The sequence below is a fragment of the Mus caroli genome, chromosome 9 (assembly GCF_900094665.2).
Source record: "Mus caroli chromosome 9, CAROLI_EIJ_v1.1, whole genome shotgun sequence".
NCBI lineage: Eukaryota > Metazoa > Chordata > Mammalia > Rodentia > Muridae > Mus > Mus caroli.
This window is the reverse complement of record NC_034578.1, coordinates 38,606,965-38,619,780: the sequence shown is the minus strand read 5'-3', so window position 1 is coordinate 38,619,780 and position 12,816 is coordinate 38,606,965. Positions and strand designations below refer to the sequence as shown.

At 42.5% G+C, this 12,816-nt stretch overlaps 1 long non-coding RNA gene across 1 annotated transcript in view; it reads left to right on the top strand.

Moving 5' to 3' along the window:
• Positions 1-5,750: 5,750 nt before the first annotated feature.
• Positions 5,751-12,816, top strand: part of LOC110300998 — a 56,569-nt gene continuing 49,503 nt past the window's right edge. The window contains exons 1-2 of the long non-coding RNA XR_002378655.1: positions 5,751-6,025; positions 6,405-6,542. This is a non-coding gene — a long non-coding RNA (uncharacterized LOC110300998). The remainder of the gene's footprint in view (positions 6,026-6,404; positions 6,543-12,816) is intronic.

Here is a 12,816-nt window from a genome sequence, read left to right as displayed (position 1 = left end):
CCAGTCGATGGACAGTGATGGAAGGTATGACCTGGAGACTCATTTAGGCACAGAGACTAGAGTGGGGAGATGGTCAGAGGAGTTCTAATGGGAAGAAATCATGGCTCTGTGTGGAAAGGAGGAGGAGGAGGAAGGCAAAGCAAGCAAGAGGCTGTGTGAGGGTGAAAGGTTTTATCTATCTCACTTTGTGTGTGTTCTCTGCCTTGGGTCTCAGCAAAAAACAAACAAAACAAAACAAAACAAAACAAAACAAAACAAAACAAAACAAAACAAAACAAACCATGAAGGACTGGTTGAGACTGGGATGCCAGAGACAGGTAGGCTCATCATAGCTCCTCCTTGTTAGCTATGGTGTAAAGGATGATTAACTTCTTTCAAAACACTCAAAACACCCTGAACACTCAGCTTAAAATCATGAGCTTCTCTTGGACTTACAGTTTGGGAAGTTTTAGCCCATAGCCATTGGGTTGCAATGATTTGGGGTCTGTAATGGTTCAGGGCATCATGACAGTAGAACCTGAGAAGGTTCTTATGACCAGAATGTTAAAAAAGAAAGAAAGGAAGAAAAAGAGGCTATGGTCTTAATATCATGTTTGAAGACATGCTACCAAGTTACCTGAAGACCTACTGGACTCAACTCTTATACAATGTCCTGCAGAACCACCTTGGAGAAAAAGCTTTTAACACATGGGCTTTAGGCAACATTTTAGATTCACACTGTAGAGCCATGGGCTATTTGTATAGGTGGGGGCAATCTGCTGATTGGATTCCCAAACTAGGCAGAGCAATTCTGTGAGAGCCAGAAGGTAATCTAGATCTCTGATGCTCTGGAAATAGGATGTATACCTGAAGGTTTGTTAATGGTACATGGCTTTGTGGTGCTGTTGTTGGATGTATGATGCCAGGAACTGAATTCAGAGTCTTCACACACTAGGTAAGAGATCTTCCACTGAGCTACAGTGCTGGTCTGGTACATAGCTTTTGATATATCTTGATACATAATCCGTGAGTAAATGTGTGCTCATCAGGTTCAGTGTTTCAAAACAAAGGTAAAATAAGCAGACAGACATAACCACTTAGGAGTATATGGCCTTGCTATGGCAGGGGTAAAAGCTGGTGTGCAAGTCTATCTTTTAACCTATGAACTTGGATATGTTTGAGGTTGGTATTGCCAAGAAGGAGCCAGAAGGCACTGAGAATTTGAACAGGCTCATCACTCCTCCATGGGATTTGGCCTCCATAGCTTATAAAATGAGATATAACAAGAAATGGAACTTGTTCGTCTTTGGCTAAATGTCTTCTTTGGCAGTCATCCAAGAGCATCGGTTAGAGGTGCTCCCCTTTAAGAGGCATAATTTCCATTAAAATTTCTGCTTTCGCATTTTTCACAGTCCTTTTCTGGTTGCCAAGTTTCTCCCATGCATCATCTGTGTTCTGCAAGCCATCCTTGACTTTTCTCTCACTCCTCTGACTGCTCATGCTGTTGATGGGCCACAGAGCCTTGGCATGCTCTGCCCTCTCACTGTTCTCTCTCCCAAGCATCCCCAGTTCTCCTTCATAACAGTTACCATCCGTCACATTTATCTGTTCTTCCCGTAGACTGAAAGTCCTGTGAGGATGTAAACTAAGCATGCTTTGGAGTGTGCTACATCTTAAACCCTGGTGTAGCTTCTGACGCAAGGTGGGCACTGCCTAAAGATCTATTGAGTGATGGAGAACACTAATTTTTACTGTAATCCTACTGATGATCCACAGACACATTGTGAAACATTAGGATATTAACTTGGACTTGTGCTGCCGCTAGAGTCGGCTCTGAGACAGAGGGAAATGAGCAAATAATTTGGAACTATTAGGCTTCATTTTGAGTATCCGATCTGCCGTACTGGTGGCAAGAGCGTGTATACTTTGCAACACTAATAATCTTGATGTTGATCCCTAGGTGTGGGGCTCCCTTTGTAACTTGGAATGGAAATGGATCTGAACGATGGAATGGAAATGGATCTGAACGAATGAACATGTTTGTAGATGGTTAAAAGAAAGAAAATAATATTTGGCTTGTGTTCACTGCTCAATTAGTTTTTGTTTTCAGAAGATGCTGTGATACAGGGTGAGAGGGTTATTGACACAAAATGGCTTGCAGTTTAGGCTTATGGAAAGATGGTTCACCATGTGAGCCATCACTAATCTGGTGGACTAGGTCTGTGTTTTATATAACTGTCGTCTTCTACAAAGTTAAACCAGTAAGAAACCCCAGGGTTGTCAAGGTCTATGTGTAGGTTTGGTGTTTCAGGGGCAAGGAGGAGAGTCAATGTGGAATACAGGAGACAGCAGCAGTCATGGGCAAAGGAGCATGACAATCTGCCTAGGCCATGTGGCTGACAACCCGCCTGACGCTTGTTTTGACTTTGTTCTAACTGCACAACCGGTGCGTGCAGATGACTTTACATCTCAGAGCAAAATGTGCGACAGCAATGTGCTAAGCAAATGCAAACAAAAATATGCTTTCCCCCGCTCTAAACAAATCTCTCACACGTCGTGACAATGCCATGGCATGGCGAGAGACTGAAGACAGGGGCCACCAGAAACCAGATTGGCTCCTGGTTAAAGCCATTCTCCAGCATGCTTTTCTAGGTCACCTTCAGTGTGCTGGAGTTATTATTATTCAGTATTACACACATTTCAACTTCATTCATGTATGTGCTCGTGGGGAGCATCATCCATTCAATTTGTTCAATATGTGTTGAGTACCTTCTGTGATCCAAGAAGATGCAGGGATACTTAGAAGGCAGCACAGAAGATTCAGTGATGGTACATGAGGAGTTGTGGCTTCTCTGCTTCCACCCATTCCCCATCTCAGTTCTAGGGTTCTTCCCCCTACTTTATGCCCATGAATACCTTCCCTGCATCTTAAGGACCAAGACTATTTCTTTCCTTATTTTCAGGATATCTCCCTATAGTGGAACTCATTTGTTCTTTGTCCAGTCCAGTGATCCAATGGTAGGCTACTTCTTCTCAGAAGTGACCTAGTTAATAGATGTTGAAAGTGTCTGTGGTCAGCTTATTTCTTCTGCCTTGACTGTTCTCACTTTGACAAAGCTTGTCCTGCAGTCAAAGTACAAGGATGGACAAACCTTATAAAAGTTAGCCTTGTAACTAAACTTCTTGCATTCCAAGCCTTTTGGCTTAAACATGGCTATAATTTGCCTTCTTGGAACATCTACAAAGCATTCTGATAGTAACAGAGAGCCACGGTGCGTTCTTCTCTGGCAGCATACCATGGTGCCAGAATGTGAAATTGGAAGTTCAGATTTGGTTGGGTTCGAATCCTGGCTCTATCAGTAGCACTTGAATGTACTACCCTGGGGGTAGTTAACACCTGTGTGCCCTGTTTCTCTATCTTTACAATGGAGAGGATAGAACGTAGTTTATTGGATCAGTATAAGGATCAGAACATATTAATGCATGTACTTTCATATTTGGAACACTGTAGGGCACTTGATACATGCTCAAGAAAGTCCAGTTATTAGCTAATATTCTCCAAATAAAATCATTCCCATCTACTGTGGTTTTGTACTCTCAATGGTAATTTCTAACTAGCTTTATACTCTGAATGTTTTAAGCCCCATTTTTACAAAATGTCACCTCTGGGAGTGGATATTTCAAATGCTCAAAGTGTTTTTGGAAGAGTGAGTCATTTGGAAGTAGTCCTTGGAACTTTAGTTTCAGTATTTCTGCCACCATTAATATTCATAATTTACGGAGGAGCATAATCATAGACCCCTAGCTCACAGTCTTGCCACAGTAATTTATTGAGTTTCATGGGGTGGGATTGAGTGCATCACATATGGAATTTCTAGTATCATACATAGCAGTCTTCAGAAATGTTTTATGAAAACACAACAACAAAACAAAACCTTCAACATCATTGAACCTGAAATCGGATAGAGCTAGAGCTGGATCATTCCTGAGCCTCCAAATTGGTGCCCAACAAGGGGGTTTATGTGGCATCTGTATGCTGAGCACTGAGAAATGAGTGTAATTTATGACAAATACATGAGCTCACTCACATAAACGCACTGGCATCTAAATCTAGATGCAATCTGTGCAGTTGCTCTATGGCATCGTACTTGTAATCTTTTGTAGGGTGAGGAGCCTGAGAACTACTTCTAAGGTCAGGGTAGTCCTTTGAGTTTGTCTCTTGAGCCTTCTGTACATCTCTTCGGGGAGTGGTCTCATTGTGCCTGAGGACTGAGTCTGTTCTCTGTGCCCACCTGGTGAAAGACTATGTCACTCATTACAGTACTTCTTTCTCTAGAGAAGACCCTGTGAGTTGAGCTTTTGAGGAGAACGGAATGGTCTTATGATTCCATCCACCCATTGCTCTACCCACTTTCCAAAAGTCCACTGGATCATGCCTTTGTATATTAAGCATATTTTGAACCGTACCTGTCAACCATTGTGGCTCAGTGTCACAGCCTGGCTACCCTTTACAGAGTCTGCTCTGCTACCAGATGGTTTCCTATTCTTGAGTTTTCTACCCTCAAAGTCTGTCTCCTCCAGCCTCAAGTCTAGCCTTTGCCAATCTTTTAGGTTCATGTTGCTTGCTAAGGCTCAGCATGTGACAGACCATGTAGGGCTATTGATTATCTGTGTTTCCCTATACTGAAGTTCTATTCTGTGCACCAGGAGTGACCAAAGATATCCTGAAGGTCCCATGTTCAAAAAGAATAGAATTATATTCCAGAAGACATCACCATATGAGGACAACTTATGCTTAGAGAGGGCATAGAAGAATTAAACCTTGACTCCCGTCCTTTGATTTGGTGTGGAGTGGAATTCCCCTGCAGATGGGAAGTAGAGGAATTGAGGCATACTGCGCTATCTCTTGGCTCAAGAATGAGTGACCTGGGATAGAAGGAACAGTGGTCTGGACAGATATATCCTGTTGGTATAGAAGTCCTATGAAAATCAACCAAAAGGGAATGGGCCAGCGAAGGCCAGTACCAGGAGGTATTTGGTGACCAAATTCTCTGTTTTTGAGTGATGGAATCTATGTCTCTTGTTTAGAGTTGTTGAATTTTAGTTATGGTCAATATAGGAGAGAGACAGAATTGCTTTCTAGTTTTTAGAAAAAGCCAGGCAGACATGAACGAGCAACTTTGACACAATAGTGGCAAGTACGTGTTTCCAATTACTCACCCTAACCCCCACCTTTGGCCTAGTGAGAGGCCCTTTCACTGAGTCAGAACAAAGGTCAGTCCCCTGACCCATCACTCCAAGGCCTTTTGGCTGACTAGGGCGGGAGGTGGGGGATGAGGGTGGGGTGTGTGTGTGCCAATTAGGTCCGGTTGTGATAAAGGTGGGAGGGAAGTTTTCTCCCAATTCACTGACCCTTGAAGGAACTTCATCACTTTTGTTTTGAGGCTGTGTGGGGGTTGGATGGAGGCAGGGCACTCTTCCTTCATCTGTCTATAGTCAGCCCTGGAACAGGGACTGTCCTTGGCCTCATATCCTAAGGATAGATGGTACTTTAATGCCTCCTCTACATAGTTCAATCTGTAATCTCACTAAATTGACGTTGGGATAGGAAGAAAACAATGGAAACATGTAGAGTAGCTACTGGTACAATGTCTGTTTAGTTTTAGAAATCATGTCTACATTGGTAAGGCATGGCAGATGTCAGCTCCACTGCCCACCACCCCTTGCTGGCTCCTCCCCTTCTTCTCAATGTGGAACACAATGAACTAATTCCATAAGAAGCAATTCAGAGAAATGTGAAAATGTAATTTACTGGGGTTCAGCTAGGACACCCATCTTGTTCTAAATCCAACAAGTTGATCACATGTGAGGGGCCCCAGCGTACCTTAAAATATATCCATTAATTCCCAGAGATTAAAATCCATGTGCTTAAGAACAACCACAACAAAAATACCAGCTGCCTTTTGAAAGCAAGGGCGTTGGGAAATGAATGGAATCTCGCGCTCCTGCTCTGTGTTCAAGAGCTTCGGCTACTGTGTTACATCAGGTATGTAATGAATGACAATGGGCGAGGAATCTAAATAGAAGAGGGGTGCTTGAGTAACTGTAGTTTTTATGTTCAGGGGAGCCCGAGAGAGAAAAGCGGCATTGTACCTCGGATTAATGGAGCTGCAGAATTGCATTAATGACAGCTTTGCTTTTTAGCAAAAAGGAAGATAGTTAGGGCAGTCAAAGAGAACATGGCTAGAATGTGCTCTGCTAATTGGAAATGTATATTATCTTGAGGCGATGTGTGTGCCGGGGAGGGGGCTCAGGAGGATGTGAGGGGGAGGCACAGTAAGAGGGCTGCCAGAGAGACTGGACCCAGGATGCCCCGGATTGGGCCCTACCAGCAGGGCAGTTAAAGGGTCTTTTCTTGTTGATAGGAACGGCCAGTGCCTGGACCCCACCCTCCCCCACTCCCTTTTAATTCAATGGCTACGTGGGGGCTTCTTTGATGGAGGCTTTGAAGTCGGTGGCTTTGAGATTACTCTTCCTCTGTGACCTTGACCACCAGCCATGAGGTTAGTAGGGAAGGGGAGGGGAGGAGGAAGGCTCTGGAGCTGGAAAAAGAGAAGGAAGGAGAGGGGAGGGACAGCATTTCTGCAGCATTCCAGGACTTTTCTGATCGCTCGGCAAAGCTGAAATATGATTGCAGCCTTTGCGCCGGGAAGGAAAGAAACCATTTAAATGAAAAATTAGCTGCCTTAGCGGGTCAAGCACATAGTTACATTAATGTCGTGTAGAACAATAAATCACCTTCGATCTCCAATTGAAAAAATGCTAATTTAGCTCAGCGATTCACTGATTGTACTTTGCTCCGATAGAAATCTTTTATTTAATGCGAAGCCGTGATTTGACAGCCTCCTCTAATGGTGCTCGCAGCCTCTCAGCATCTCAGTGGAATTCTGATCATGGTTTTAATATTCCGTGCAGCTCTGCCCCCTCTGATTTCACGCTCGCACATTAACGAGAGCTGACACTGGAGATTAGACGCAGACAGCTGGAATGCCAGGGCTTTGTTGCGGCATGGACTGCAGCCAACGTCGTTCAACCACAGCCAAGAGGGACCTGGGAAAGTCTTCTTAAGAAGGAGGGAAAGGCAGGGTGCGGGGCTGGAGGGAGGGTGGGAGCGGGGGATGGGAGCCCAAAGAAAGGCAAGGTACTTTCTGAAGGACACAGGATAATGGAGATTTTTCGTGGAGTCCTTTCCTCGTGGAAATTCACATTTGAATCGGTTCTGGTGTGTGTTAGAGGAAGTAGGTCATTACAGGGAAATCCCAGACTGGTTCAGTATTTTTCTTTAAACTCCTCTGAAATTACAATGGAAGGCTGCGAACGATGAATGGAAACGGGCTCCCAGTCTCAGCCAGCCGCTAGTCTGAGAAACAATGGTGATTAGGACAGGACTGCTTACATAAGGAAATGTGTTCGCCCTTCGCCTTGAAAAAAAAAAAAAAATCACTTAGTTCCAGGNGGATAAGTGGGGAACTAGAACTAGATCTATGAGCCCGGGCTGCCTGCACAGACTAGTGACTACGACCTCGACGAGAAAGGAACTCTAGTCGCCGTGATCCGAAGACAGTGTTTCTTGAGACCAGAAATCAAATAAAGATCCACAGTTTCATCTACACTAGCAACCAGGGCTCAGCCAGTGCCTTACTGCAGAGGGAAGAGGAGGGCACCGCCCTAGTCTGCGGCCCAACTTTCTCCTGGAGAATGACTGAGAATCAAAGTAGCCCTGACTGCACATTAACACCTCGTCAAAAAAAAAAAAAAAAAAAAAAAAAAAAAGGCTTCTGCTCCCGGGGGAAAGCAATTGAGTAGAAATAACAAATGTCTTCCTTGCTAACTGTATCATCATTAATAATAATTGTACTTTGCATTTTTATGGGATCCTAGGATTCTTGAGGTCTTTATAAATATGCATGGGAGGGAGGGTGATGGGGAGGCTGAAGGATGAATAGAGATGGATGTGCCCATTCAGGATGTTAGGGTGGAGTGACTGAGGCCTGCCACAGATGCAGGGGATTACCTGGGACTAAAGAACAGCAAACAAGTTCCAAAGTCTCACGCTGCCCCTGGGCTGGTGCCTACCAGATAGATAATTCCTCTACTGACACCTATGACTCACACCCATGAACCTGGCTTTTGGGTGGGGGAAGGTAGAGGAACTGATCTGCCTTGAGTAACTTTGTCCTATATTTCTGACTGGTACTGTCCTTTGTCCTGGTTGGGTCACTGTCACCAATATAGTTTACAAGCTGTGTTACTGAGCATGGAACTAGACAATATTCTTATTGAAAGAAAATATGAGTTGGGACCTACTATAAATAAATATATATATATATATATATATATATATATACACACACACATATATACATATACATCATATGTACGTACATATCTGCATGCCCATATATATATACACACACATATGTGTGTGTGTATGTGTGTGTGTGTGTGTGTATAGATTTGATTCCTACAAGCAGCTCACAACTGCCTATAATTATAGCCCTACCCAGAAGATCCAACAGTCCCTGTCCTCAGAGGACACCCCCATGAATGTTCACATACCCACATGTACACACACACACACACCTACACATAATTAAAAAAATGATAGATCTTTTTTAAAACTAGGAGATCATATCACAGTGGTTAAGGGCCTGTAGCTTATACCACAGCACCTAAAGCCAAGTAATTAAGAACAAATCAGATAGACGTGTTCATGAATCTCACTTCTCTTAATATCACTGTGGAGTTAGCAAGGTTCTTAGCTTTTCTAAATTTGTTGTTGTTGTTGTTTGTAAAATACAGATTTTAATAAAATAACCCATGGCAGAGTACCTGACTGGTAGGAGCCACTCATTAAGGGTCAATTATTACTGCTCATGTTATTTACATGAGGCTCTTAGAAGCACTCAATAGGGACACACACAGGTGAACATTGCCTAACAGACTCTTTAGTGTTCATAGTACCTGCTCATTACTGTTAAGTAGCCTGTGAGAATGAAACATTCTAAAGCACTCGATTGTTCTCACTACTATCTTCCTAATAGATTTACACTATACTCAAGATCCTGAAAAAAAAAATCACTCAAAGCATCTTTGAAACTATTCTTTAGAATGATGACTGGGAAGCTGGGGAGATAGCTCCGTTGGTAAGGCCTACCTTGTAAGCAAGAATTCACAAGTTCAATGCCCAGAACCCATATGAGAAAGCCAGGTATGATGGCACACAATTGTAATTCCCATGCTGGGAAAACAGAGATAGGTGAATCCCTGAGGATTGTTAGCCAGCCAGCATCACCTGATAAGGGAACCTCAGGCCAGTAAGAGACCCTATCTCAACAAACAAGGTTGGTAGTGCTTATGAAATGACACTTGAAGTACACACACACACACACACACACACCAGTACTCTTGGTACTGTATCTTAAACATCTTTAATGACATCACATTTCCATCCTTGGAGGATGGATGTCTCAATGGGAGCTACTAAAAGCTGTCCAGAAGCTATCCATGTTTTATGAATCTTGTGGGCAATCAAATTGGGAGAACGATTTTTCAGAAATACAAATTAGATTTGCTCTTTTTTGTAAACTGAATCTGACCTCAGTTCCAAGAAAGGCTTATTGAGCAAATGTAGCCATTTTAGAATATGCCTATGATTTCCTAAAAAAAGAGTGCATAGAAAGAGCTATCATTCCTGGTACATCTGTGAAGGGGGAGACTGAAGTGCATTACTTCATGATCACAGCTTATAAACAGACTTCCAGGAAGGAGCTTATAGTTCCATGCGGCAGAAAAAGACACCTTGAATGCTCTTTATGTTTTATCTTTATGTTTTACTGTGCTAAACACCATGACCCAAAGCAATTTAGGAAAGGAAAGGGTTAATTTTAGCTTATACTTCACAGTCCACAATGGAAGAAAGTCAAGCAGAAAGCAGAAAACAAAGATAAATGCTGTTTATAGGCTTGCTCATTGTTCCCTGCTCAGCAAACTTTATTAAATAGCATAGACCCACCCACCTAGAGAATGATGCCGCCCATACTGGGCTGGCTCTGACATAGCAATCATCCATCAAAACAACCTCTCACAGGCATTGCCCCCAGGTCAATCTTATTGAGGTAGTTCTTCAACTGAAGTTCCCCCTCCCTAGGTGAGTCCAGGCCTTCCAGAGTTGATGAAAACCAACCAGAACAACAATGAGTTCTTTGCATGTTACTGAAACCTCAAGTTCCCCTGCTCTTGGTTTTGCTCTCTGAGCTTGTGTGCAGCTTTCGTGTAGAGTTCAGTTTGCTCGTTTTTCAGAATTCATTGTTCATCTTCTGGGTTTCTGATGCTTGCTAAGCCCTCATCAGAAAGGCATACGTATCATAACAGTGAAGAGAAGAAAATGCTATTCTTGAGGGCACATGGGCCTGGCCAGATCCTGGAGATGCAATGCAGCCTGCTGAAGTGTGTGAACTTGTTCTTCCAACTGAGAGGCAAGTGCTGGCCTTTACAGCTAGAGAGGATCATATTTCCTTCAGTGTTCCTTTTGGTTCCATCACACCCTCATTCTAAGTTTCTGTGTCTTAAGAATGAACCAAACCTTGTACTCCTTTTATTAACGATAAGCACAACCAAATTGCAAATTATTGTTGGTCCTTATCTGGAGTAAATCTTTGTCAAGGAGAGAGGGAACCTGTCCTGAATCCCACCCCAGAATGATTCACAAACTGTAAACTAATTGCAGTTTTAAAGAGTTGGGTTTGGCTTGAAGAGTTTTAATTCATAACCCCTATGTGTATTCCAGGGCTGGGAACTGTGGCAGGCTTCTGAGAGCCCTGGTGGCATCTGCATAGCCATGCTTCTCACAATTGATAAGAAATAGCTTTGACCACAGTTTTTATATAAAAGGAGACTAATTACAGAGCAGAAGAGAGGGACTACTAGAATGCTCACAAGTCTAAAGATGTGGAAGAATGCTTCTGGTGTTCAGGAAGAATTGATCATATTGAGAGCACCATCATGCCCATAGGAGATGTGGAGAGACAGAAAGCCTGGAGTGGTTTGAACAGAGGCAGGAGTACTGTTGTACCAAACACTTCAGTTGAAATGGATTTGTTTGTTCAGCATTAGTATACAGGAAAAAAAATTCAGATGTCATTGTGGGTGAGAGCAAGTAGAAGCCTATGACTAAGATGGTAGAGCCTATAAACATTCTAGATATCAATTGCCTAATGGCTTCGTGGTTTCTAGTCATTCCAAATGATCATGGCATCACATGCCTTAGAAGAGTGAGTCTTTACATAGGCTTTGCACCATATACACATTTCAGGTACAGTGCAGTCATGACAGTGGCTTGTTGGTTTGTTACCACCTATAGTTATTGGGACAGAGTTTGGGAGGTTATTACTGTAGAGTCACCTTTATCAATCCCTCTCCTCATGACTTTCTAGAGTGAAAGAGAGAGGAAGACCTATGGGGAACTAGGAAATCTCAGACTGCTCCCCCCACTTCCACAGAGTACCATATATGTTAATTTATGATAATGTCATGTATATTGCCTACAGAAAAGAGGCTAGAACTGCTGTGTTGGAAAATGATATTTGATGTAAACACAAGCATATCATGTATAGAATTCAAATGGTGCTTAGTTATCTTAAGATGAGAAGACAACATAATAACATAGCTTTCTAGTAACTGAGTTTAAGGCTTATGGGTTCTGTTCTGTAATATAAAAGAATAAACTATGTGCAAAGCTATCTCTTTTTTTTGGTCCCACTATTGTTTGTTTCTAGCTACCTTCATCAAGCCCACAGGTTGACTCATTATTTGGGCTTGTCCCTCAGCTGTTGCTGGAATTATTAGGGGATATAAGGAAAGTGCTGGAGGGGAGGGAAATACCATTCAGTGAACATCTACTGTGCTGGTAGCATGAGGGGTGTGTATGTGTGTGTGTGTACAGTTACAAATGTCTATAGCACGTGCTTTAGTCCTTAAAATAATCTTATATTTTGTTACTAATTAACAAATGAGGGTTTTGATATAAAAGGAGACTAATTACTCAAATGCCTACTAACTAATAGAGAGATTAAATAATTTGAACCCAGGCTCTCAAGTCTTTTTTTCTTGAGTCCAAACACATGGGGTATTTACTGGCATGGTAGGGTGAATCTGGTCAGTCGGATGTACCCTGTATCAGTAGTAACTGAGGACGGGAATTGGGTAGTAGAAATTTTGAAATCATGAGACCACCTTGAAGAATGAAAGGTAAGTATAAATCTTTTCAGCCACATCTATGAAATGTATGGATCAAATCATGTGAAATTGCCAACATTTGACACATTTCTATTTATAAAAATGAGAATTCAAATGATTTAAGCTAATGGAAGATGTATGATTGGTCCTGAGGTGCACTCAATTTGAGGATTGGAATTAAGATCTGGTGATTAAAATAAAAACAGAGAGGGGTCATTTCCCTTGGCTCCAAAAGCTACACATTCCACAGTTCTGAGATAACTGAATTGGTAGCCCCGAGCAACATTTGTTTTATGTGGTACTGGAGATTGAATCCATACCTTCCTGCATACTATGTAGGCATGCTACATCCCCAGGCTTTCAGAACACTTCTCTCTAGAGGAGAAAGAGGAGGTATTTCTAATTCTCTTGTAGTCCCATTGGCACTAGGATGTGAGATACAGGCTTAAACCTTTTTCCTGGTTCTCTCAAGTCATGGAGAAGTCCATAACCCATTGTTATGGACTGAGTTTCACACACACACACACACACAGATAAAGA